Below are 26051 nucleotides of genomic sequence, written 5' to 3' on the forward strand. Positions count from 1 at the left end.
GACTACTTTTGATAACTGCCTGATTAGATGTAATGAACTGCTGATTTTATTGCATAAAAATTTGATATGGTTTACCCATCTTAGATTTTCATCTAGGTGAATACCTAGAAATGTGCATCCTTCTGAGTCCACTACTTCAATTCTACCTATGTTACTGATAGAGGTTTGGTGTGAGTTTGTAAGTTTAAATGGCAATAACTGAGATTTACTGATATTAACTTTCAAACCTTGATCTTGGAAATAAGTAGTTATTTGCTGTAGTCCCTCAGTTGCTACCAACGTTAACTCATCATTTTGTTTACCAAGAAATAACAGTGAGGTATGGTCTGCATAGGTTACCAATTGGGAGTTGAAAGGTTGCTCTATATCATTTATGTACACTAGGAAAAGGAAAGGGCCCAAAATTAAGCCCTGGGGTACACCTTGTGTGACTGTCTCATATTTGGACTGGAAATTAATGATCTGATTATTGATTTTGTAAGTCAGCTTTGTACACTGCGTGCGGTTAAATAAGTATGTAGCCAGCAATTACATTGATGCAGCATTTCCTCCATTACAACCGACTTTATCACTTAAAACGTTATTTAGTGAAAATTGCTTCATCAACTTATGCTCTTATTTATAAACAGTCCTGTTATAGTAGTGCCTAAGTGATTTTTCGCCTTCATATATCTGACCCCGCTTACAGAAGACTACTCAAAATATCCAAGTCGTAATGGAAAATTTTCAGTTTACCACAAAAATATTGTGCAATAATACGACAAAGTTTAAGGATACACTGAAGCACAAAATCCTCCACTATGACATGAGTGAGCGCGGCTGATATAGTTTAACTTACAAGATTAGCAGATGATGAAACCGTCAAAACTTCCTTTCCGTTAAACCTTCACCAGACGCGGGTTGACGTAAAGGTTCGTGACGGCCAGAGTGAATGCCGCCATTGGAAACGCATTGTAGATGTTTTGATGTGACGTGACGTGGCTTCTAATGTTAATTGGCGTTAACGTGAATGAGAGCGGTGAAAATAGTTTTTACTTCCGATCTTAGCTATGTGGTCATTGTTCCGTTCACCAACGTCAACGTCGATACTTTCTTTCCGGTTTTTGTAATTGGTCATGCATCGACGTTATGTTTTTGACGTTCCGTTCCGTTCCTCCAAGTGTGAATAGGTATATCCGTGGCGTCATCTGTGGGCAGAGTGTCGACGACAGATGTTGAAGGAATCTTTGGTCTCCTGGTCGCCATCTTGTGGACGGAAAGTAGTACGCAATTAGGAAGTTGAGAAGATTGTGATTAAATATGATGTATTCGTTCAGAATTTAAATTTTTCTTTCTTTTCGTGAGGGACAGTGGCTTTGACTTTAGGTTAGTTGTAGGTAAGTTGTAGAACTAGGTTGAGATGAAATTGCAGGTTTTGGGAGTTGGGCGAAAGGAATTTTTGAGAGAAATCCAAATGATATTTTTGTTATATAGTGATAAGTAAGCAGGATTTACATTGTTAGTATTATGGTATCATGTTGACTCACCTTTTGTTCTGCAGCCATAGGAGGAGTGTAAGCCGTTAGCACCGCCCTGGTGTTAGTCATCGTTGCGAGAGCTATGCTCCGTAGAACATCGTAATAAAAAAGAGACTGGAGAGTAATTCAGCGAACCGTTGTAGGTGATTGTTCAAGAAAGAAGATAATTTTCATATCTCGCAAATAGAAAGGTAAAGGTTGTACTTATTGTTAAAATTTCAGAAACCCCGACGTAATGTTAGTACGGGTGCCTGTTTTCGTATCGAACGCCTCACAGCGGAATTTTCTGCGAAATCGTATCGCCAAAACACTGTTTGATTTAGAAGTGTTAGTCACACAAATAGTTTTCTTGTGAACGTTTCTAGAGAAATTGTGTGGTCTTTGGACGTTTCTTTTTCAAATTTCGTCAATGATTAACTTAGCGAGTGTGATATAGGACTGGGCTACATTGTGTATTATTTGGGTAGCTAACAAATCTTGGAGCAGTGACTTTGTTGGAAGCAATTCGAAAAATTTTTATTCGTTTAGCACTGTTTGGTTTTTGTTGGTTTCAATTTAAGCTAGTCTGTTGTACAATTTAAGTATTTTTGTGGCAGTAGTGATAACATACGTGGAGAGTCGAACATCGTATTCTATTGATGAACAATCCAAACCATTCGCAAATAAATCAGGTTTAGTGATGGTGAACGAAGCTTTTTGTAAGCCGCCTCCCCCCCTCCAACCCCAATCTTCATGAATTAGATTTCAACATTTGGGAGGTTCAGTTTTTATGAGATCACCATCTTACATTTTCATCTATTGTGACTCCTACTTGAATACATCTGTCGCGTGACTTCTTTTTGAGCATACATTTCTTAACATGCTGACTGGAGAAGGTCTGTGATTTTCCATGTGTTTTTATTCTGGTCAGTCTAGGATGCAGTATTTATAGGAACTCTCTTAGAGGGTTTGATTAAGATAAACTTAAGCAAACATTTTGACATGAAAAATAACAATTTTGTTGTTCATGTGCTTACATCACAGCATGGCATATAGACATTCTCACATATTTTGCTCTATTTTTGCAAGCAGTGATTATCTTTTTTTGTTTTTAGTGTGGTCTTAAAAGGTTTGAAGAAAAAGGAACTTCTTATACTAGATTTACTAATTCATAAGTTTCATCAGTTACATTAGATGGTGATTCAACCTCAAAAGTGATTGTCTGCACCATTTCAATTGTTTATGGGCAGCAGCCAAGATTAGGCGAAGAATTACACCTTTTCAAAGTTTCCATAAGTGTAGCAAGCACGAATTTGTGGAAATGTAATTGATTCACTGAGTGTAGATGGTGTAAGAATTTGTAGTGGCTAGTGTATTGCAGAAAGCTTCTTTCTAATAAGCACTTCTTGTTGGAGTTGTGCTTAGTTCCCATTGTGACAGCTGATTGGTGACTGAATATATATAAATGATAGTAGCAACATCAGCGTATCTGTGATGTGAAATTGACAATTTTGAATTGATGTTTAATAAATGTGAATAAGTTAACGTAATTTGCAACATTCACTGATTGCTGGGCTGTTTACTTCGTTTATAACAGTAGCTCTAAAAGTGAAAATCTGACATGAAATGAAATGTAAGCACATAGAATTGATGTCTATAATTAAATGCGACAGACGTAATGATTTGTCAGTTTACACATTAATAATTGTGTAAATGATACTACCCAGTAATAAAATGCAAGAATACATAATTTTCAGAACTAAAGTAGAAAGTCATCGTTTGACATTTTGTCAGTATTCCAGTAGTGGGAATTAAAGTTTGATCCACAATTATCTAGCGTATATTAACACTTGTTAAAGAAAAATATTGAAGTTCCTTGCTATACATGCATCATCTAAGAGCTTATGTTGGCAGCAACTGCCTACACACACTGGTGGGTAGTAAAGGTGAAGCAGCAGCTGATTCTATCGTTTGTAGGAACAAATACCTACAATATCGTAGCATAAAGCAATGATAGACTGCGAACAAGCAATATTTGTGTATAAAAACCATTGCTCGCAGCAGTTGAAATATATCGTCTTTCAACCTAAAGGAGACGGTGGGCTGCACTACAGATCTGTCATCACAACCAAGATTTCCATGTTGATGAAAAATTACTAGCTATGTCAACAAACCAAGTAAGTGCTGAAGGACTGTATGGATATCATTTGCAAAAATGTCACTATTCGAAAGATGTAGAAAGTGAAAGGCCATCTAGACAGTCAAAGAGTCGTTCACGTTCTTTATAGGTTTATACCTTGGCTACCATATACAATCCTTCCATTGGTTGCCTCTTGATAAATGATGACACAGTCACCATATGCAGTATACTGTTCGCAAGTGCAGCATGTGGACGGCCCTTACTAAATCTGGACAAAAAAGAGAAAGTGCCATACTTAGGCTCTAAATGTATTACAAGAAGGAAATGATGGAAGTAAATGATAGCACAATAAATGACAACCATCATACAAATCTAGATATCACATAACAGAACATCAGACCATGTACTGTGTTACCAGAGCATGTATCTTCAACATTCTTTTACACTTGAACCATAGTGGGTAAAGGAAATCAAGAATACAGTAGTAGTGTTATTCTTAGGACAAATGATACAGTAAGAACACGTCAGAATCTTTGCTTCCTCCTTTCCTTCTGGACTTGAAAGTTTTGTTGGGTTTGCATACAGCTTTGGAACAAGTGCGGTCGGCATTTGCATGGATTGTCACCTCTGTCAGCCCAATTAATAAGAGTTTCGTGATTTACAACAGGTTTTTTCCTTCATTGGGGTTTGGATTACACTATTAATGTTCTCAGCTTAGAATTACAATAAGTTATTTTAACATTCCCCTCTGTTTTATGCTTTGTTTGCTTTTACAGTAATACTCGCACTTTGTGGGTTAGTGCTTTGTAAGCAAGGTATAACTTCCAAGGAAGGGCCGTCCACAATTTTAAACAGTTCTAGTTTTGAAGATCACTAGTATTGGCAGTAATTATTTCACTCTAAAACGTTACGGAAGTCTGGAGATCGTATGTTGCTCATAAAACACCAGTGAAGGGTTGACCAGGAAACTGAATCAGCAAAATTTTAAATCACAGCATCACTCATTTGCAATTTGTGTGGAAAAATTATTTTGATGCAGAGAAGAAGGAAAATCAAAAGCGCTACTACAATTTTCATTCTTTTATTTGCCTGTCTGTCTCATCACTTGTCTTTAAGGTGAGTGTGGATTTCTGTGTGGTCATTTTCTTTCTCCCCAGCTACCCAGTTTCATAAAATTTTCATCCCCCCCCCCCCCCCCCTCAGAGTTGATTGTCAGTACTATTCATTGTCCAGCTGAGTTGACAAATCAGTATTATTGCACAGTACTTTGATGACTGAGATGATAATCCTTTTGAGGTATTCCAAGCTGCCAAGCTATAGTAGTTAACATTCTGGAGCACATTAAACTCCATTTTAATGCTGTTATTTGCAGCATTCCAAGTTTGGTGCTGATTTACATGCCTGCTAGCTGTTCAGTGTTGTGTTGAACTCTAAATTGTTATTAGAGGAGATAGATCAGTTTATTGATTACTTGTCAAAACAGTTGGAACTAAGAGTGGTACCTAAATGACTGCGCAGAACTTTGAAGCATGCAATCTGCGTGGCAGACCCAGCCCCCATATCAAGCTTATACAATAGGTCGCTCGCTACACATGTGGACACACAGCTATGACAAATACAGAAATAACATGACAACCACAGGAATTTGGGCTTTTTTGGACAATGGTAAGCTAAATATGACAGTCTTCATAATTAAAGTTTACCAAAAGAAACTAAAATGCAAAAGCCAATCAAACAACATCCACAGTAATGAAGAAAACCACTGAAAAAACTGATACGGTAAATTTCACTTCACCTATGCAACTCAAACAAGATTCGCGGTATCACAAAGCCAAAACTCATCCATGTAATATCGAAAACCTAACCTCGCCAAGGTAGGTAAAACTCGAAGAAATTTGCAATCACAATCCAACATAATTACCAACAACGAAGAACACAACCAATAAAAATCATTAGCACGAACCTTGATATAAAAGATAAAGACATAACATTAGCACAGTAGAATAAAACCATAAAAAACATCCTTACCAACTCAAGTTGGCAGACACAAATCTAGTGATAGCAAAAATCTCAACATGCTCTCTCAAATGGCCAGCGTAAACTTGTCAAACCAGGATATGATCTGCGTGGAAGGCACTACATTGCCCTGCCAACAGTACCACAGATACTGGGCCATGGTCCGAGGTGCAGCAGGTGTGGTCAATCTGGTACATTCTCCACAAACATAATGCTTCACACACCCAGTAATTAAACAAATACTGTCCTCCATAGCGATGTGCAGTGAGCAACTTGTGAACTTTGTCATTTCCATAGGTAACAAAAATGAAATATAAAATTAAATCTCTAATTATGAACATACTGCACTAATAATTCCGAAAATGAATCGCCCGTGCCTGCCGGCATCAAAATAACTCTCACGAATTCTACCAATATTGTTCTTGCAACCAGCACCAGAGTTACCCAATTCTGTTACACCATGGTTCTACATTCTGTTAATTTATAGTTGAGTGGTTGTGGCTGTATTACCTCATCAGTATAAAATATCTTCAGTTTAACCCCTTCCTGTGTGTGTGTGTGTGTGTGTGTGTGTGTGTGTGTGTGTGTGTGTGTGTGTGTGTGTCAGATTGATATACTGTTTCTTTATTGCACTTTCTCATTTTTTGATAGTGCTGCATTAATTAAATTGAGTTATTAACGTTGCTATTAGTAGGTGTTAACATAAATGATAGCTACCTACTATGAAGGGAGAACAGAGGAATTGTGGTTACTGTTTTTGTTTATTTTTGTGGCCTGTTTCTGTTGCCATAAGTTGCAGTACATGAACTCAAGTTTATCATTTCCAGTTATGTAATACGTAGACAAGGCACACACATTGAAGCATATCTGTCCATACTAAAGAGTTCCACAATTTGCTGCAGTAAGTGGGACACTTTTAGATAATAAAGTCAGGCTGTTTAAATTATACGAGATGTGTGAATGTTTATTACATCTCTTCCATGTTCCCAACACTTTATCACGATAGCTATGATTGGTGAAATGTTCATCTCCAGTTGGGCACTGTGTAGGTTATGCAGAAGTATCCACACATGCATGAATAGTCTTTGTGAAAAACTGGTGGGTCAATTTTTTATTTGATTGCATTGTTTCATTATTATGATACACTCTCATATTAACCAAATTTGGTATTATAGGTGTAATGCAAACATGCTCTTGACTGTACCATTCGTGGAAGTGCTTAAAAGTGCCATACATTGTCTTACAAGATAAAAACTATTAACACAGTAATGATGCACTCAGATCTCGTAACTTATATTAAACATTATATCAATTGCTGCATACTCAATAGTTCTGCATTTCACATCAAAAGTAGGAGCCTTTATTAACATTGCTGAAAATTGTTCTGTAGATAGATTTGCACACTATGGCAACATGAGTATGAGCGTAGGTATTGTGCTTGAATGTTGTTTGGGAATTACTATGCTGGATCATTAGAGAGAATGAAGATAAATTGTGCAGAAGGTAACCAGTCAAATGTAACACTGTGTCACCATGTAGGACAGTTATGCCAGCCATAATTTTATATCCGGTTTTTAAATAAATAAATAATTGTAAGAATGTCGCTGAGAACTTTCATCCTTTGTATGTGCTTCACTGATGATAAATCACGATCAGCAGTGTGGCTTTTGTGCATGTCTTAAGTAATCCTCATTTTCAGATGATTTCACTCCAAATGAAACTGTTTACAAATAAGACAGCCACACATATATAGGTTGCACTGTTAGAACAAGAAATGACACTTATGCATAAATCTGTGACTTTTGCACAAATTGGTGCTTAGTTATGATTCTTTTACTCAGGATTTCATCTGAATGTAAACATGTACATTGACATCACATGAGATTTTAAAATCTGTTCTTCCCTTTTTACTTCTGATAAACATGGATATTTATCAAAACAGTGAATGTAAGTTACCTTGCAGTTTGTAGGAACTAGCAAAACTAAGTAAAAGTGCCTGCTATTCTGAATTATTCAACTAACGTGAAGCTGAGGAGGGTTGTACCACCTGAGAAATCTACAGCTGCAATCCGGATTCACATTATGAAACACTCAGCTGCATCATGAAGAGTTCTCAGAAGAAGGAACACTAATCATCGACTTATTTGCTGTTTCCCAATTCAATGGGCTGGCTTCAAATAAGAGACTATTATCCTATGACATGATTAGTGTAGCATGTAACACTCTACAGGCAGAGAATATACAGATATAAAGCATATGTCACTACCATGCCGTAAAAATGTTGAATATTACTGTTGAGAACTGCATTAATTTTAAAATTTTTGACATGTTGGTAACATATGCTTTGAGTGGTGCTGTTCCTGGGTCATTCACACTTCAGCATAAACAATCAAGTGATGATAACATAAGAACATTTGCATACTGGGGAATGTTAGATCTGAGTCATCGGCTTTGATCGTGATGTAGGAGACAGGTGGCAAGCACTAGAAACATACGGTGATATAATATTATTTTATTTGTAATTTCTTTTCGAACAGATGGAGCTACAGATCAGTCTGTCACCACAACCAGTTTCTTCCCCCCACTCCTTATTAGTTAGTTTTGCCAACTAGCAACAAAACTGATAATATGCACCAGAAGGTGATGTGACAGCATCCATTAACATTACGTCACCAGTAAAGCCGAAGACTCGTATCGAACATTACCCTTGACCCAGACATTTAGAATGCGAGTTTTTCAGAACTATTTTTGTCACCGTTTGTGACTTACTTTGCAGTTCCAATTATGAATCACAGTCTATCACAATTATGCTTTACCTGAAAAAAACGGTTGAACAAGTACATTAAGCAAAATTCATTGCTTTCATCTTGGGAGAATTTTCAATTACTGTAGTTCATATTAAATCAAAATTGTTTGATCGTGACAGGATAAGACTGCTTTTTCTATTCTGATGTATATAATTGACACCATTTCTGTACATAACACTCCTGCAATGGTAGTTTTGATTGCTCAGTGTCTACTACTGAATCATTGTTTTTAAAACAAAGTAATTTGTGGTATTGAAATATATGTTAGGTTATGCTAGTTTCTATCAATTCACGTGTTGAGGTGAGTTGGAAACCCTGAACAAACATGACTCAGTAAAAGGTAAATTAAAACATACTGCACATAGTGTTAAAAGGCTAATTGCATTTTCAGTTAGTATTTAACACAGGTTGGCTAGTTCTTTCACATCAGATATGCCATATTCAGGTGTTCATAGAAGCTAATGATTTATTAGCTTGTATGAAACATAATGAGTGTCATTGTTTTTGGCTGCTAATGTTTGTTAAAAGGCAGAATATGGGGAATTTTTTAAATTGGTTTTTATCTTTGAAGCGTGTATAAGTTAATATTTATAGGCCATGCATTAATTGGATGAGAATGCTGTTGTATTTATATGGAGTAAGGATGGGAAGAACAACAAAGCTTGTTGAAACTTACAGCATGCTGATTAGAGGAAAGGGCTATTATTCACTACAAAATAAGGGAAGCCTATGGGAGGATCTGCAGTAGAAATTATTTTAGGGAAGTAAATGGGCGCTTATAAATGAGGTACTTGTAGTTGGATTGAAACAAATTTGACAGTTTTATTTATACTGTGATGTCACCCAATTACCATTGCATTAGGAGTGTTGTATTTAGCATGTTAATGGAAAAGGTGAAAGTTAATATATCGCACATTGCATGGCAACTCTGTTTCAAATGCTGTGTTTGAGTACTGAATTGTCCAAAAACTGCGAATATTTAGTCTTAATGTGTTTAGCAAAATCTCTTCATTGGAGGAGGAAAAGCAGTTACTTACACAGTGGAAAAGTGACACACTTTTCAAGATTCTGAAATAGCCATAGGAACTGTTGGGGGGCAACTACTACTGTATATTTTTATTTGTAAATTATTTCAAAAGTCAGTTGAAAAAGCAGTGGGATTGGTCAGGATAACCACTTATCTGCAATTAGTTTTCAGTTTATTTCATGAAGTTAGAAATTGGAGACATTATCAACATCAGAAATACTGTGCTATGCAAACTCAGATGTTGGCCACTTGAAGCAAGACCTGTATTACAGTGAGCTTGGCATGACACCTTAGTATGGACGTGCCCGGGGATATAATCCCCTACCCATTCTCCATGGAAGAAAAATTACCTTCCTGAACGAAACTCTAATCATGCGCCACCACATACATATCGGGTGGAACATGTAATGGATACTGACTAGTTACAAGTAAACAAGAGCCTTGTTTATCCTAACTTTCGGACCAGATGTAATCCGGTTTACCAAATATCCAGATAATACAGAAATATTCTTCTAAGTGGGATAACTATAATATGGACAACAGTATACAAACCTCTTATTTTGGCACTGACAAGAAATCTTTGAGGCACTCTATAGTATTGCAGTCTACTCAAATTTATTTATTGAAATAGTATGTAAGTTCCTTTTGTTTCAAACTTGTGTAGCGTTTGAGAACACACTGTTGCATCAGTGTTTCATTAGCTGGAGTTGTTTCTCGCTGACATTCTAAGCAAACCTTAAGTTTTCACAGCTGTGTTATTGCCCGCACAAGAGACATTGTTTCTTTCCCTGAAGAGCACTTTTGTTGTCAGATTTGCTGCAGTGTTGTTTTCTGTAGTAAGGCGGGTGGCAGTACGAATTTCAATATCAGTCATCATGCTGTAGCCATCATCAGTGTCATTCTGCAGCCAGACATGTAAGTCACTGGCATTTACATCCAAACTACCAGGCTTGTATGCTGATATTCAAGGGATTTGGAGGTGTTGAGAACTTCACAAACAGCAGACCATACTGTTTTTCATTACTTACGAATTTATAGCTCTGTAACTTGATCACAAGAAGGTGCAACTGCAAAAAAACAATCACAATGTAACCACAAAAATCACAGCTTTTGTTATTTACTACTATCAATTTAGAAATCACACCAAAGTCTCCCAATTTTTTTATTTAGTACCCGTCTTTCATATAGTACCTGTCTTTTGTATGCCAGTTTGATGTTCTTCAGTGCACCTTGATCAATCATTTACTAAAGAGCCATACTAGAAGAGGGAGCCGGAAGCATGGGATCAGCAATATCTGCGCTACCTGTGGTGCCAAGATAACTATACATATACCATATCAAAACGTACCATACCATACCATAACAGACAAAAAATGAATTGGTATTAATCAGGGCTGGATAAATGAGGTTCTTGTGTATACCCAGGACTATTTGTTGTTTAGCCATCCATCATGTAAGTAATGAGTTGGTCCTGCTCCTTAATGTATTATGGGGCATAGCAAGTACTAAAACACAAAAATACTCAGTATTGGTGCACTGATTATGTATGGTGGATGAGCTGGTAGAGTTGTAATGACTAAACTCAAATAGCTTGACTTTGAACAAATTGCAAGTGCGTGATTCGTGGGTGTTTAGTTTCATGAAGAATGGATTTTAATAATTTGAAAAGAATTCTGTTTCAGGTATTTGACACAACTGGTGTTTGTGAGCGCTTGTAGTGAATGTGGTGGTATTAAACATACTGTGATGTAAGAAATTTTCAAGGAACTTAACTTTATGTTAAATGTCATTTGAATGACATTAGATCTTTATCACAAGACCAGTTTGCTTTCTATATTCGAAGTGATGATAAACATCCAGGGTAGCAACAAGAGGATATTGTTAAAGGAAACATACCAAAAGAGAACTTGTAAAATTTGCCACTCGTGCTAAACACTTAGTTTCAGGTCATTGTTTTTAAATGCCAAAACAGGATAAATAATTGAACTAGGGATAACAACAAAAAATTACTTAAAATTGCAATGCAGGTGTGATAAATAAATGCAAAGATTGTCTTTCAGTTTAACAAACTATAAAATGTTTTAAAGAAAGCAGATAATTAAACTTCCCATATCTCTCTCTCTCTCTCTCTCTCTCTCTCTCTCTCTCAACTCCTACACACAACTGCAGTCATGTGTGAGAGTTGTGTTTGCATGAGTGTGTGTGTGTGTATTGTTGACAAAGGCCCTTAGGCGAAAGCTTTAAGTGTGAAAATCTTTTTGAACATGCCTTCTCATAATATTGTTTCACCTTCTGGTGGATGGGTGGAAAAAAAGTGAGAAGATGGAGAATATGAGTGAAATATTGCTTGCCATCGTTAATCTTTAGTAATAGAATTTAATTCCAGTAATACATCATTGGTTTAAGTGTATAAACTGTAAATGCTGCAAGAGATCATTGTGACTTTGCAAGAACTGTCATCCACGCCATCTGAGCCTGCAATGGATTCACATGCATGTCTGCATATTAGGCCTCATGGTCAGCAGTCAAATTATGTTTGCCATTTAAAATTATATTGAATTCATGTAAGGTTCTGTTCTATGAAACTTTTTGATCTGCTGAGTTGTGGCAACACTATTCCAATCAACAGTGTGTATCTTGTTGCAGTTGATCAGTCTTAAGACATATTCGAAAGACTTAATTTACTGTTCATAACACCAACTGTTTATTATTTTTCAAAAATACATTATACACCAAAATTAGCAACAAATATTAAGTGTAAAAAGGTGGTATATTGTGAAAAAAGTACCTCAAAACAATGTGAACATTACTTTCTCAAAAGTTGTTTATTTTGTCTTGGTTTGTGGAGTTTCCTATAGGATATTGCCTTCATCAATCATGGTTAATCACTTAATAATACGTAGCATCAGATGATTGATACCAACAGGTTAGGTGCTCAACATGGCTAACAGAAATACTTTTATGTCCAAGCTAATTGTAAATGTGTGCTGCATTCACTTCACTCAAGATAATCAAAATTTTTGCGTCTACCTTTTTGTTAACATATTTCTGGCTCAGGGAAGCAGTGTAGCTCATCATACTCGCTACGTTAGCAAGTGGGTTGCGTGTATTGTATTCCATACCATGCAGAAAGAAAGGTACATTTCAGTTGTGTGATGTCACATTGGCTTCATGTTGTCTAATTGGGTGGAAGTTGGCGCAGTGGCACTGAGAAACCAGCATCACAATTTCACCATAATTTGACCAGATCTTTTTGCCAGAAAATCTATAACGTGAAATTACAGCTATGAGCCAGTATTTTGAAAATAAAAATAATTAGCATTAAGACGGGCTTAACATGATTGAGTGCTGTGTGGCTGCTGGTGGCCACAGCAGAACCACACCCCTGATTCTGTGTGACAGCCACTGCCACAGCAGCCTTATGTGCCACCCCATGTGCCTTGCGTATCCATCATGAAATGTGCAGCAGCCAACGTGTTTATTAGGGGCAGTACTAAATGACATTACATTTGAAGGTGAATCACCTTACGCTACACAAGAAAAAATGTTGTGATATCTCAGGGGAGACATAATGCACCATCAATTTCAATCTGAAATGTTGACCATGTGACTTTTCAGTGAGTCTTTGATCTGGTGGCTTCCTGATTGGTCAGTAGGTAGTGTTTGTGCAAGTTGCAACACAAGTAATGTGAGTGACTAAGATGGAGGGGTGGGCGTGACAAGTTGACTTCAGTGGCTAAAGAGCTGATGTGAAGTGGGGAAATGATAAATCTGCTCATCTGTGGGCCACACAGTTGCTAGAATCAGAAGCAGGTCAGCAGATTTTATATCATAGAGTAGCTGACCACGCAACGTACTTGTATCATGGTGTACCATGTCAGTCTTGCATGATGGGCTCATTAGCATAAAAAACCCTCACTGTATTCAGTGACCTCGGCTGTTTGACTTTTGATTTGCATTTTTTCTTACGGTCTGACAATTGTTTATATATTTCAGAAGAGCATGTTTGTGGCATCAGCCATGTGACATTGCATGGAGTTTATGGAACAGTTAGGGGCTGTAATTTTAGTGAATGTGAGTGTTTTTTGCTGATTAGTCGAGTGGCTGAGTTGTTGACAGTAACATAAACAAAGCTGAGAACGTTCCTAGCCTTCAGGTGAATCCTCATCCAGAGGTGGAGTACAGGGCTTTTAGTGTGTGTACAATGAAGACAGGGTGGAAAATGTAGGGGAAAATACAGACTTGCAGCCATACAGTAAGAGAGGGAGAGAGAGAATGGGGCAACGACAAAGGATGGACAGCATGAGGTAGTGAATGGAAGTGAGCTGACAAAGAGTGGATGGTGTGACACAGATGGGGAAAAAAAATAACAGCATGACACACACACACACACAAACATATTTGCTGTTAATTGGATGTACATTTGGGTCTATGAAAAAGAACACTCAGTGGTTTGAAACATCAGTTTATTTGCATTAACATTAAAAACAGCATTATACAGATTATAGTGGCTGGTACTCTTGTTACTGATGTCCCATTTCTGTATTGGATACAAATTTGAACACATCATGTACATGTTTAGTGTACAATTATTATTGTAATACAAGTTGTGGAGTTGTATTGGGGAAGATTATCATGTTGCGTGTACGCAATGGTAGACATAAAGTAGTCTCATGTATTTTCAGAAATGCTCTTCCTTTTATTCTTCTGCTGGTGAAGTAACCTCATACGTCCGCAGATAATGTGAAATATTGTGTAGGTAGGATTTAATGGAGTGGTATGTAGTGTGCACTTTTCTGCTGTAAATCTCAAAGCATTGAAATAATGTGGTGAGATTGACACGATGATTATCCACTCTCAAAGCTTGTGTTAAAATAGATAAAAACTTAAGCACTAAACTATAAGAACGATCTTTTGAAGTTAAAACAAGAGCTAAACAAAATTTTTCTACCTTCCCTGAGATGAAGAATAATGTAAAATGAATTCATTGTTGAAGAAGGTGCAGGTGAATTTCCTGGCAGGTTAAAACTGTGCTTGACTGGGGCTTGAACCCAGGTTTGAGTTGCAGTACTGTGTACAGTTTTTAACTGCTGCTGAGTTAAAAATTCTGGAAATGTGCGATAAGAGTTTATGTAATGATTTTGAAAATAGACATTCAGACTTCCAAGTCTGTTCATAAATGCTGCAACAATGAATTCATTGTAATTTTTAGAGTTACAAAATTACTAGTGTTGCACGGAGATATGGAAAGAAAAGTTGCAAAATTTCAGTTCACTTTCTTTACCTTGTGTTGAAAATATGAAAATAATGATGCACCCTTGCTAGGGTGGCCACTTTTATTAAAAAGAAATCTTTGCTATTAAATATTTGCTTTCTTGTAAAAATGAACATTTGTTTAGAGGCTGAATGTGGTATTAACTGCGGCTAGATATGTTACTTATTCAGTGTGTAATATTATGTGATTTTCTCAGTTTTTACTTTTTTTTTGGCATATTGAACCATACTTCTGAGCAGCTTTATAGAAATATCTCGGTAGAATGAGTCTAAAATTTAATGTTATTTTACAATGTTCAGATACATACATGAAGCATAGCAAATAAATGAGAGGACACAAAGTAACTGGAAAAGAGGGAAATAAAAATTTCAATTGAGCTTGAGAGAGATTAGTGATAACTGATAATACACTAAATTTTGTACACAAATGATACTGTCCTGTATAAAATAAAAAAAAAAGCTTCCTGTGGTTAGATACCTATATGAAATAGTATCACCCAGTGCATGTTTTGGGGGGGATTTTACAGGCTTTAGGAATGAACTGTTTTGCTGTGCTCCGAACTACAGCAAAATGGCAATTGGTTTCTATATCCTACATTCTTCTGGCATTAATAGAGATTCTTTGAAACCTAATTGGTGTAAGTGGGGTAAGAGTTAAACTATGCATAGTATATAATCTTGCCAGAGTAGTTATCAGGCTCCAGCTCCCCTAGAAATTTTGAACATAGGGTTTTTGATTACAGATTGACTCGTGATGTGATATTGACAGTTATGGCAGCTTATGAGGCACCAGTCCATGTCCAATACTCATCAGTCAGTTCTGTAGCTTATGTCGTACAATTTGAGGGTCATGAAACGATGCTCATATCAGAAAGCAGACCTACATGGGCTAGGACCTATAGAAGATTCCCATGATTCTTCTTTGTTCTGTTGCATTTCTCATAAAATTTCCAGAATTCAAATGTTTATTCTCAGCACACTTTCGAATCTTACAAGTAGGTTCTGGAAACTGTTAAGATGGCCAAATTTGTGAGTCTTTCGCATTGATATCATTTCTGTAGTAAAGTAGAAGAAAGTGAGGGCAGATAAAATAGCTAGCAATACCTCTGCTTGGGAGTAGCCATACTTTGAGGTGGTGTTTTTTTGCAAATCTGAGAGCCATGAGTAAACTCGAATAAAAATTTCAATGAACTGTTTTAAATATATAACGTACATATGCAAACAATAATCCGTACCTGCAAATGGAAAATACCCGATAATATTGCAACACACCCACTTGTAAATAAGATAAAACACTTCTGGGTGCAACAAGTTTTCAATGTGCAGAATGAAAAAGGCATTTTTCTTTTGAACTATAGTGCAATTTACATATAGCTGCTACAAAAAAAAGGATACAAGGTGTTGACTGCGGCCTTTTATGACCAATAAAATTACAGAAACTTGTCAATCAAGTCGAAACCATGTTCCTTAATCCAACTGATGGTTAGTCTGTCAATAATCCTGTTTTTGGCGCATACACGACTTGGCTACAAAAGATGAAATGTAGAAAATTAGTTGGCTTTAAATGGGTAAATGGGTTTACGTTCTCACCTTGCATCCTGATTAATTCTGTGTGCGCTGTTCTTTTTTTTTTTTTTATCATTCCTTGGTGTACCTGATGCTAAAGATCTGACACAGGTAGGTGCTTATAATATTACTGATAAACAAAAAGGAAATATTTCATCTGACACACACATCTTAGCAGACAAATTATGTTTTCACTGCTCAAACTTTTATTTACAGTTCATTTTTTTCACAGGTTCTAGCACAAGGGGGGGAAAAATTCTGATGTGCATTATAGCGCAGAATTGTTTGTTATGCTAATTGAGAATATCAGTCTTACTTTATTCACATTTAAATGATCACAAATACACAGGTGAGCCATTATGTTGAGAACAGTTTATAGTCCAGTGTAGATGTACTCATTTGTACGCCCATGCAAGTCACCTTGCATTTGTCCTGCAGTGGTGGGCAAGTGGCCTGCACATGGAAACTAGTAAAAGATGAGGAAGAGGTCAACTTGTGGATTGGGCTGAGGAAGCCTTCAACTTGTGGATTGAGCTAAGATGACACTATTGTCTGCCCCTGAACCACTTATTTCCAAAGTAGTGGTCAAGCAGTTGGTGCTTGTTTGGTTGTGTCCTGAACGTGGCTAGTCTAATACATATTTCATCTGCAACACAAATGCCTACACATGTGCAGTAGGAAAATACGCTAATTTACAGTGAACATATTACCTGGAGTACTAACAGAGAATTGCAGCCCCAGAATTGGTAGCTATTAATAATGTGTTGATGGCTAATGTCGTAGCCTTTAAAATTTAGTTTACAAAGGTTTCTTTTCCCTGGTTAGGAACACTGAAATACAGAACTCAACCTGAATTTGAGAGAAGAGTGTGCAGGGAATATGTACAGTATTGTTTTGTGTATCAGAGCTCTTCCAGAACCACCTTGTTAACTCAAAATAGCATGTGGGTAGTGAAAGTATCCAAAATATACGGAATTTGGCCTTAAAGACATAATTGAGATATTTACCTAATTCCAAGCAAAGTTAAGAGGTTTTCCCCTATAAGGTAGTTTCATTTCATTTCTCTCTCTTTCTCTTGACCAAAAGTTTTGTTTTGTAGATGACTGTTAAAAACTACTGTAATACATTTTTAAAAATGTAGGATTATACTTTTCATTTCTACCAATAACATGAACTTTTACCTACTTCCTTACGTGTGATTTGGTTGAAGTTCAGCCTTAAATGGCATGTCAAACATTATGACCACTGCCCACCATGACGTTGGATGCTGCGTGCTGGCATTGTGGGCACAGTATGGAGCAGACACGGATGGGGATCACCGTAGCGAAGACATGGGCTCCAGATGGGGGCATCTATTGAGATAAGTGACTTTGATAAAGGGCAGACTATTACTACGCAGAGCCAGTGAACGAATCTCGAAAACGGTGAAGGTGGTCAAGTGCTACTCCTGAGAGCATTTACATTGTGGCATCTCTGCCGAAAGAGCAAGATACTGGTGTACACACAAGTGTTTCGGAGCACATCATTCATTTGTACGAGACCACCCCTACGTGTTCACAAGTTGGCACTACGACATCATCATTTACAATTGCAGTGAGGTATAGGGTCATTGGTATTCGACTGTCGATCAGTGGAAACATGTCGGCTCTTTGGGAAAATCAACAGTTTTGCTGCACTTGGTCGCTGGTCGTCTACACAAACGCCGTCATGGAGGTGAGCAGTGGTTGGAAAATGTGCAGCATGCAATGGACACAGGCTGGTGGGAGCATTTTTATGCTGTGGGAGACATTCTCCTGTGCTTGCATGGGACATGCGGTAGTAATCAGAGATACTGACAGCTGTAAACCACGTGCATCCCTTAATGCTTGATGTCCTCCCCGATAGCTATGTGATCTTTCAGCAGTTTAATTGTTCCTTTCTTGGAGCCAGACCTGTGCTACAGTGGTTCGAGGAACACTATTGTGAACTCACATTGATGTCTCAGTGATCAAATTTGCTGATGTAAATCCTATGAAACACATCTGTGTTGCTATCAGATGCCATCACTGTGTACGCAGATCAGCAGCCTGTTATTTACACGAATTACTTGACCTGTGTGTAGACGTCTAATGCCACATATCTCAACAAACCTACTAACAAACTATTGGATGCCTGACACACTGAATTAGTGATGTATTTCGTTCCAAAGATGTACAAACAAGGTATTAAGCAGGTGCTTTTTAAATGTTTTGGCTCCTCAGTGTATTAGCAGTAGCTGTTTATACAGAATCGTTTACTTAAAAATTTCTCAAATAGTAAGAACAAAAGTATGGCAATCATTTTCCTATTTTTATTTTAAAGATAACTTGTATAGGTTAAGCTCAGGAAAGAGCTGATGATCCAGTTTAGGAGGTTGTCACCTGACATCAGATTTATTCATGTGATACTACCCTATCTGGGGAAAGACAACAGCCATGTATTGAGGAAGAGGAAGACAGTATTAATTTTGTAACACTAGTGGATTCATTTGGTGATCTACCCTTTCAAAGCCTTTCAAGATCTCAGAAAATACTGTTAAAATGAATTGCATGGAGAATGTAATAGAGTACCATGCAAGGACACTGAAATAGTTCTCCCAACTTCTAGTGCAGGTGCCAGAGTCCCAGTGACTGTCGCTTTGCTGGGGATTGCTATTTCACCAGTATTTTTCTAATCTCAGTGAGACATCCTTTATAGACCTTCTTGAGCTTCCATTAACATAGAAAGTGGATGCACCAAGTATTAATGGAAATAGGAGGGAAAATCTGACAGCAAATGCATTAGCAAGAGGCACAAAACTTAAACGATTCTGATATATTGGGGTTTCTCATAGTTTTTATGTTACTATGAAGGTAAAGATTCCGTGATGATTCCTACAAAAATTCTCTCTGTTCTTGATTGCTGACTTTCAACCAAAACAGCCAAGTGGAGTGCTGTGTCCATAAGAAAACAAATCTTTGTGTGTGTGTGTGTGTGTGTGTGTGTGTGTGTGTGTGTGTGTGTGTGGGCGCGCGCACATGAGATTTTCCAAGCAGAAAAAAGAAGACCGTGAGGGAGAAGTATATGCAGCACAGTTGGACTCAACACTGTGCTAATATTAAAATTGATATATGGATTCTAAGATCCATTGAAGCTTGTAACAGTTTTGTTCTCCAAACTTTCACTGTTAACATTTGATAACAATAGGTAGGTTCCTCAAGTTTCTGTGGACCTAGTGAGACGAGAAGCTGTTTTGTGGAACAAGTGAAAATTGTTGACAAAGGTAGGGAACCGAGTAAGAAACAGATGAATAGAACAAAGCTATGGGAGGTACATTTTCAAGTCTTGTGGATGGAAGAAAAAAAAAGCTAAGATAAAAATCACCCTTTTATTTTGTGGTGTGTAGAGAATTTATATCACAGATAACAAATGGTCACTGCTGCCGTTTGCATGGAAGTGCGTCAATGCTTGGCGTCATGCCAAGTGCCTGTATATGGTTTCTTCGTCATTGCAATATGCCATGTATTAACGAGTTTCACTCTCAAAGGAAGCTCATTCTCTAAGTAGTTAGTGTCTGGCCCCACCTGAAACCTGATTTCATTTTGTTTCAATTAACTCCAGCTGTGTGAGGTGGTGCAATCATTGAATCAACTGACACTCTTTTGTATGGGGTAGGATGCATATCAGAGCACGCAGGTTTCCCTAATTTCATACATTTGTTAAGAAAAATGTTGTAGTGGTTCCTTTGAAAAGGATACCACTGACTTCCTTCCCCATTCTTGTCTTATCCCGTCTATTGCTCCACCTCAAGAGACATTATTGTGCACAGAATGTTAAAACAGTAATCAGTCTACCTTTTTTCAATGGCTCTAATTCAGTAAGAAAAACTTTAAAAAATGGTGTAGCTTCAATCATGAATGATAACAGTTCAAGACTTCTGACAAAATGCTGCAGATTAAAATATTGTTTAAATTAATAGATTTTGCAGCCACATCTTTATTACCAATTTTCAGATATACTTGCATTGAGGAAAGCCGTTTTATAGATAGTTTAAAATTTCTACCATTGAGACTAGTTATTGACATTGAACTAATCCTACACTCAGCAAACCACTGTGAAGAGCATGGCAGGGGCACATCCTGTTGTACCAGTTATTAGGGTTCCATTCACCTAAACAGCGTAGGAAGAACAATTGTTTAAAATCCACTGTACATGCTGTAATTAATCTAATCCTGTCCTCATGGTGCCTATGTGTTACAGTTTATTCCTAGAGTCGTCATTTAAAGCCAGCTCTTGAAACAGTATAAATAGGTTTTCTTGGGATACTGTATATCTGTCTTTAAGAGGCTGCCAGTTCAATTTCTTCATCACCTCTGTGACACTCTCCCACGGTTCATACAAACCTGTGATCATTCGTGCTTGTGTTCTGTCTATACATTCAATATGTCCAGTTAGTCCTTTTTTATACAGGTCTCACCCACTTGAGCAGTATACTAGCATGTGTCCCACTGATTGCACTTCCTCAATATTGTCAGTAAACCGAATCTACTACCTGCTTTACCCATTACTTAGTCTATGTGATCATTTAGTTTCATGTGTTGGCCAATTCCAATTGTGACTCAATGATATAGTCATAGGATACTATGTTTTTTTGTTTTGTGAAGTGCACAGTTTTAGATTTCTGAACATTTAAAGCAAGTTGCAAATCTTGGCACCACTTTGAAATGTTATCAAGACCTGACTAACTGTTTATGCAGCTTCTTTCAGACAGTACTTCATTATAGTTATATGCATCATCTGCAAAAAGTCTGAGGTTAGTCCACAAGGTTATTAATATACAACATGAACAGCAAGGGTTCCAACACACTTCCCGGGACACACTTGAAGTTACTTCCACATCGGTCGGTGACTCTCCATCCAAGATAACATGCTGCTTCCTCGTTACCAAAAAATCCTCAATCCAGTCACAAATCTCTGTTGATACCTAAAATGATCCTACTTTCAATATTAAGCTTAGATGTGGTACCGAGTCGGATGCTTTTTGCAGATCAAGAAATACTGCATCTACTTGTCTGTCGTGATCAAAGCTTGTAGTATATAGTGAGAAAAGTGAATTCAGTTTCGCTTAATTGATGTTTTCGAAATCCATGTTGGTTGGCATGCCAGAGGTCATTCTATTAGAGATACCTCATTATGTTTGAGTTCAGAATATGTTCTAAGTTTCTACAACATATCGATGTCAAGGATATTTTATGATAGTTAATTTCGGCTGTTTCTCAGCACCACTGACACTAACACATATTTCACTCATCTTTTCATTGGTATGGTTACACGTCGTTCTCTTGATAGCCAAATGCTTTTCATTCAGCATCTGTCTGTTTATACTCTCATGCCATATCTATTATGCAGTAGTCTGTTTTAGAAGTTTCTTTACATGTGGGCAGAATTATAAATAATATATAGCTGTTGTTGCTAGTCTGGTGTCTGTAAGTTAACAGGTCCCTGTGGAAGATGTCTGACACTGGTTAATTGGAAAATGACTGGCCAGTCTACAAATTGATTTTCTAATATAGTTCTCTTGCAGGAAATGACTAGTAGTTATAGGGGAAGGAATCCATTATAACATAGACTATCAGTTATTGTATTAGCATTTTTTTGCATTACTGAGACGTTAACAAAATCATTGTGTGTGACTGGTCAACTCAAAGTGTAATTGCATACACTCCAGTCGTGTTCATGTGGGGAATTGTCACCCCTTCACATCTGCACAGATTTGTTTGAGTCCACATTTCATCCGAATAAACCAATGACCGCCATAATTGTGATTCTTCCTTTGTTTCAAAAAATCTAATTGATTTGATTTGCACAGCAGTAGTTTTAGTCCACTGTTGCCTGCGCTGAAACTGAGTATATTGTGTGAATTTTGCTCCTCGTGCTTCTAGTAAAGCCAAGCATTAACCTTAAAGGTTGGTAAGAAACCCTTTACTAGTTCCCTATTAAATATGATTTCTTCAGAACTTAATGACCTGAGTATTATGTGTCTTTTGACCTCTAATGCTTTTGGAAGATTAGGTGTGGTATGGTTCCAGAATTACAGAACTTGTCTTGAAACGCGCCCTTGGTATCATATCATTAGCTTAACATGTGTCTGGGTTTTGAATCATAGTCTAAATTCTTTGTGCTGCTTCCTGATCCAGTTATATTAATTTTGATTTTACCATTTCTTTGCTGATGGCTAGGACAGGTTGTAGTCCAATAAATTGAGTTGTTGCACTTGTCCTGGCCAGCCTGTCATGTTCATTGCTATTAATTTCTGAGTGATCAGGGATCCATAGCAGATTTGCCATAGCAGATTTGCTCTGTTGCTTGTCCCTAGTCTCACAAGGGCACCATGGCATTCTGCTATGCTCTTTGATCCCCTTACAAGGGCTGATAGAGAATACAGAGGTGCTCCACTGTCTGAATAAATGTAGATGCTATGATCCTTGTAGCACCTATGCAAATTCTGCTTCATGCACACTCTGCTAACTGATATTTCTGTCTGGAATTTATGGTCAGTTCCCTAGATAGATTTGTCTCTCTAGTCTAGGCCGTGCCCAGTACACCCCGGCACCAGTGCCTTCATATATTTTTGAACTGTCAGTAAACCAGAGTATGTCTCCTGAATGGTGGTGTGGTTTGTTCCTCCATTTCTCCCATCTTCAAGTTGTTACACTGAAAGGTGTATTGAAGCAGCTGGAAGTTATATGGTCAACTGGCTTTCAGTGACCATTCCTATGTTTACCACACTCAATGTATTGGTGTAAGATTATGGATATCCAAAAGGTATTGAGTTATTTCCAGTTTTTAACCTGTATGCTGCTGCCTGCATAGTAATCAAAAGGTCTAATTGGGGCATGCCCAGCATGGTCTCCATCCCAGCAGTGGGTGTGCTGCCAATTCTGCCTGCTATGGCTAAGCTGGCCAATCTGTGCTCCATGCCAAGTGCCTTAGCAGCCATGATCTGTCCCACCATACGGCCCCTTAAATTATGATAGGGCTTGTTACAATACTGTTATGTGCAGTACATACTCATGGTGTTCAGACCCTACTTTTTACCTAAATCTAATTTACTCTACCTTTTTTGAAACTATGTTGTCTTGTACACTCACGATCCTTGCTAGCCTAGAAGTCTAATTCTGTTGGTATTTCTTTGTGTTGTTCATGATATTGCAGGAACTGCTCTCCAATAACACATTTGTCCATATCATTGCTAGGATAGTTATTGTGTGCAGTTTACTACTTCTTTGAGGTGGTTCTTGAATTCCACATTGCTTGGTTTCATGTTCCTTGTGTCATAATATGCTCAATTTGGACTTACACAACTTAAACATTTTCGATGCACATTCCTGCACTTTTTCTGATCATCACAGTCAGTCCACGCTTGTCAGCATCAGTAAATTTAATGATAATAGCAGCAAGACTTGCTGTTGCCTGCAAAGGCACTTTCAATACTTGCTCTACGAGGTAGTGGTACACACTACAGGAATACAGAATTCTTCTCATGAAAGCCTGTTGGGGGAATGATGTTTCAGGAAGAGGCAGTGAGAGTTCTGCTATCTACATTATATATCTCACATATGGATATTGAGAATAAAACAAGAAAAACCTGTACTGAGGCCTGTAGGCACACATTTTCCCTGCTAAATTTGCAAACACATAGGACAGATAATTGATATTTTTGGAACAAAGAAGCCTCTGCCATTCACTGTATAGTGGTTTGCAGAACATAAACTTAGTCTTAGATATAGTGGTAGAAGTATTATCAAGTAGAAACTAAAAACTAAAAAAAAAAAAATCAGTAATACCTGTCATAAGTGACACATCCCATTGCAAAGGCACCATCAAAGACACTTAAATGGAGTCACTATAGAGGATTAAAAGGAAATCTCTCAAGGGAAGGGAAGCATGAGAAACTGCAATGAAGTAGTTATAATACCATGGGGCTCTGAAAATAATAGTGTGTTCCATTGCTCCAGAAACACACAAAATGTTTTCTACCTGTGATATTGAAGTGACTAGCTCTCTTGGCTTTTCCAGCAAAATACCCTAAGAATGAACAATTTATTTTTTTATTACTGTGAACATTACTTATTACCACTGAGTATTGAATTTTTTTCCCCTCACTGTTTTCTGTATTCCTTTGAGGCTGTTCTTTATTTTTAGATATTCTTTCTGTCCAAAGGAAGATATGACTAAAGTGTTGTTCTCATTGATCCATTTTCCATGTAATTATTTTTAAGTTCTTAAATAAACTGCACCTCCCTCTGAAGCATAACATGATACATTGCCTGTCATCAAATAGAGGAATGGCCAAGCAAGATTTTTTTTTTTAAGGTAGTACTTTGCCATGTCTTGTACTTAAATGTCTGTTGGTTGGTGTCAGTTTATCACTGAACACTTTAAACCAGGTTCTGCAGCTCCTGTTACATTAATTAAAAGTATGAATTTTCCATATAATTATGAATGAATTCTCAGTGAAATACATATCCAAGACATTTTAACGGCCTTTGGAATTAGGACTCAGTATCAGTTCATTGGTGTTATTGAACAACACCCTACACAATTCTGGTAGTTCCCAAGTGGGTATTATGGAGAGTTCTCTGTGGGTTCCATAGATACATAAAATAATCCTAACAGCAGTGTTGCTCAATACCTTGTCCTGTACAGTTTGTAAAAAGTCCATAAGCTGTAGTCATTTGTGGAAATGAAAAGAAACATGAATGAAAGTATTTAGAAGAACAATAATGAAGGAAAATGTTTCATGCAGTTTACTTCATTTTGTGTTCCTCTCTTTTTTCATGCTGAGATGGGATTACATCTCCTGTGTAGACGTGATTTGCCTTACAATCAGTGTTGTGCATGTGGTAAATATCAGATGTTAAAGTGCTGTTACTTTTCTAATTAGAAGACTATAGAAACCTACAGCCTTCATTTGCTGCCTGTGAAGAAATGCAGTTTTTTTATGCACTCATAAATGTAAGTTTGTATGATACAGTGAAACAGATAGCTTGCAACAATATTTCCACACAGCAGCTTTTTCACCGTTCATACATGCCAAGTATCTTTTAAATGTCTGCCAAAAAGTTAAAATTGATAAGTACAATGATGAATGTGATTATGAAAGACACTCATACTGATTAGGATATTGTGTGTGAATGAAATAAGAGTAATTGTAATCGCTGGAAATTAAGTGACTAGCAAGTATGACCATGTGTCGTTTTTTTCTGGATTTTGGATAACTTCTAAGTAATTTCAAATGCTTGGGGAATGTGTTTGTGTGTAATGTGTGAAAATCATCTTTGCTAATGATTGTATTAATGAGAGATGTTTTGTTTGATCTAATGCAGAACTTAACTACAAAACTTGACACATACTCCCTCAACTTTGTCAGAGGAGCCATTTCTCATTCACTGTTTAATGTGAGATATATTAATTCTGGTTGGCACAATAGTCACATTATACACAGCTGGCTATTAAAATTCTGACATCATCAAGACTGCATGCAACAAACACTAAATTGGCATGAATTTTACTACATGTTTGGAAATGCTAATGATAAGCTGTTCATTGCAGCTCGACAAAGTAGTTCATTGCCATCTACATCGATACTCTGCAAACCACCATGAAGTGCATGGCAGATGGTACTTCCCCTGGTACCAATTATTAGGGTTTCTTCCTGTTCCATT

At 37.2% G+C, this 26051-nt stretch overlaps 1 protein-coding gene across 4 annotated transcripts in view; it reads left to right on the forward strand.

Moving 5' to 3' along the window:
• The first annotated feature begins 1201 nt into the window (after positions 1 to 1201).
• Positions 1202 to 26051, forward strand: part of LOC126188988 (RNA-binding protein 12) — a 107324-nt gene continuing 82474 nt past the window's right edge. The window contains exons 1-3 of one of the 4 annotated variants that reach the window (XR_007537893.1): positions 1212 to 1376; positions 1541 to 1708; positions 2612 to 3180. The gene's annotated coding sequence lies outside the window, so the exon portion shown is untranslated. Of the gene's footprint in view, positions 1377 to 1540; positions 1709 to 2611; positions 3181 to 26051 lie in introns of those variants that run through there. The other 3 variants (XM_049930782.1, XM_049930783.1, XM_049930781.1) reach the window with 3 other exon arrangements.

Source organism: Schistocerca cancellata, chromosome 5 (assembly GCF_023864275.1).
Source record: "Schistocerca cancellata isolate TAMUIC-IGC-003103 chromosome 5, iqSchCanc2.1, whole genome shotgun sequence".
In the NCBI taxonomy this organism is placed as follows: domain Eukaryota; kingdom Metazoa; phylum Arthropoda; class Insecta; order Orthoptera; family Acrididae; genus Schistocerca; species Schistocerca cancellata.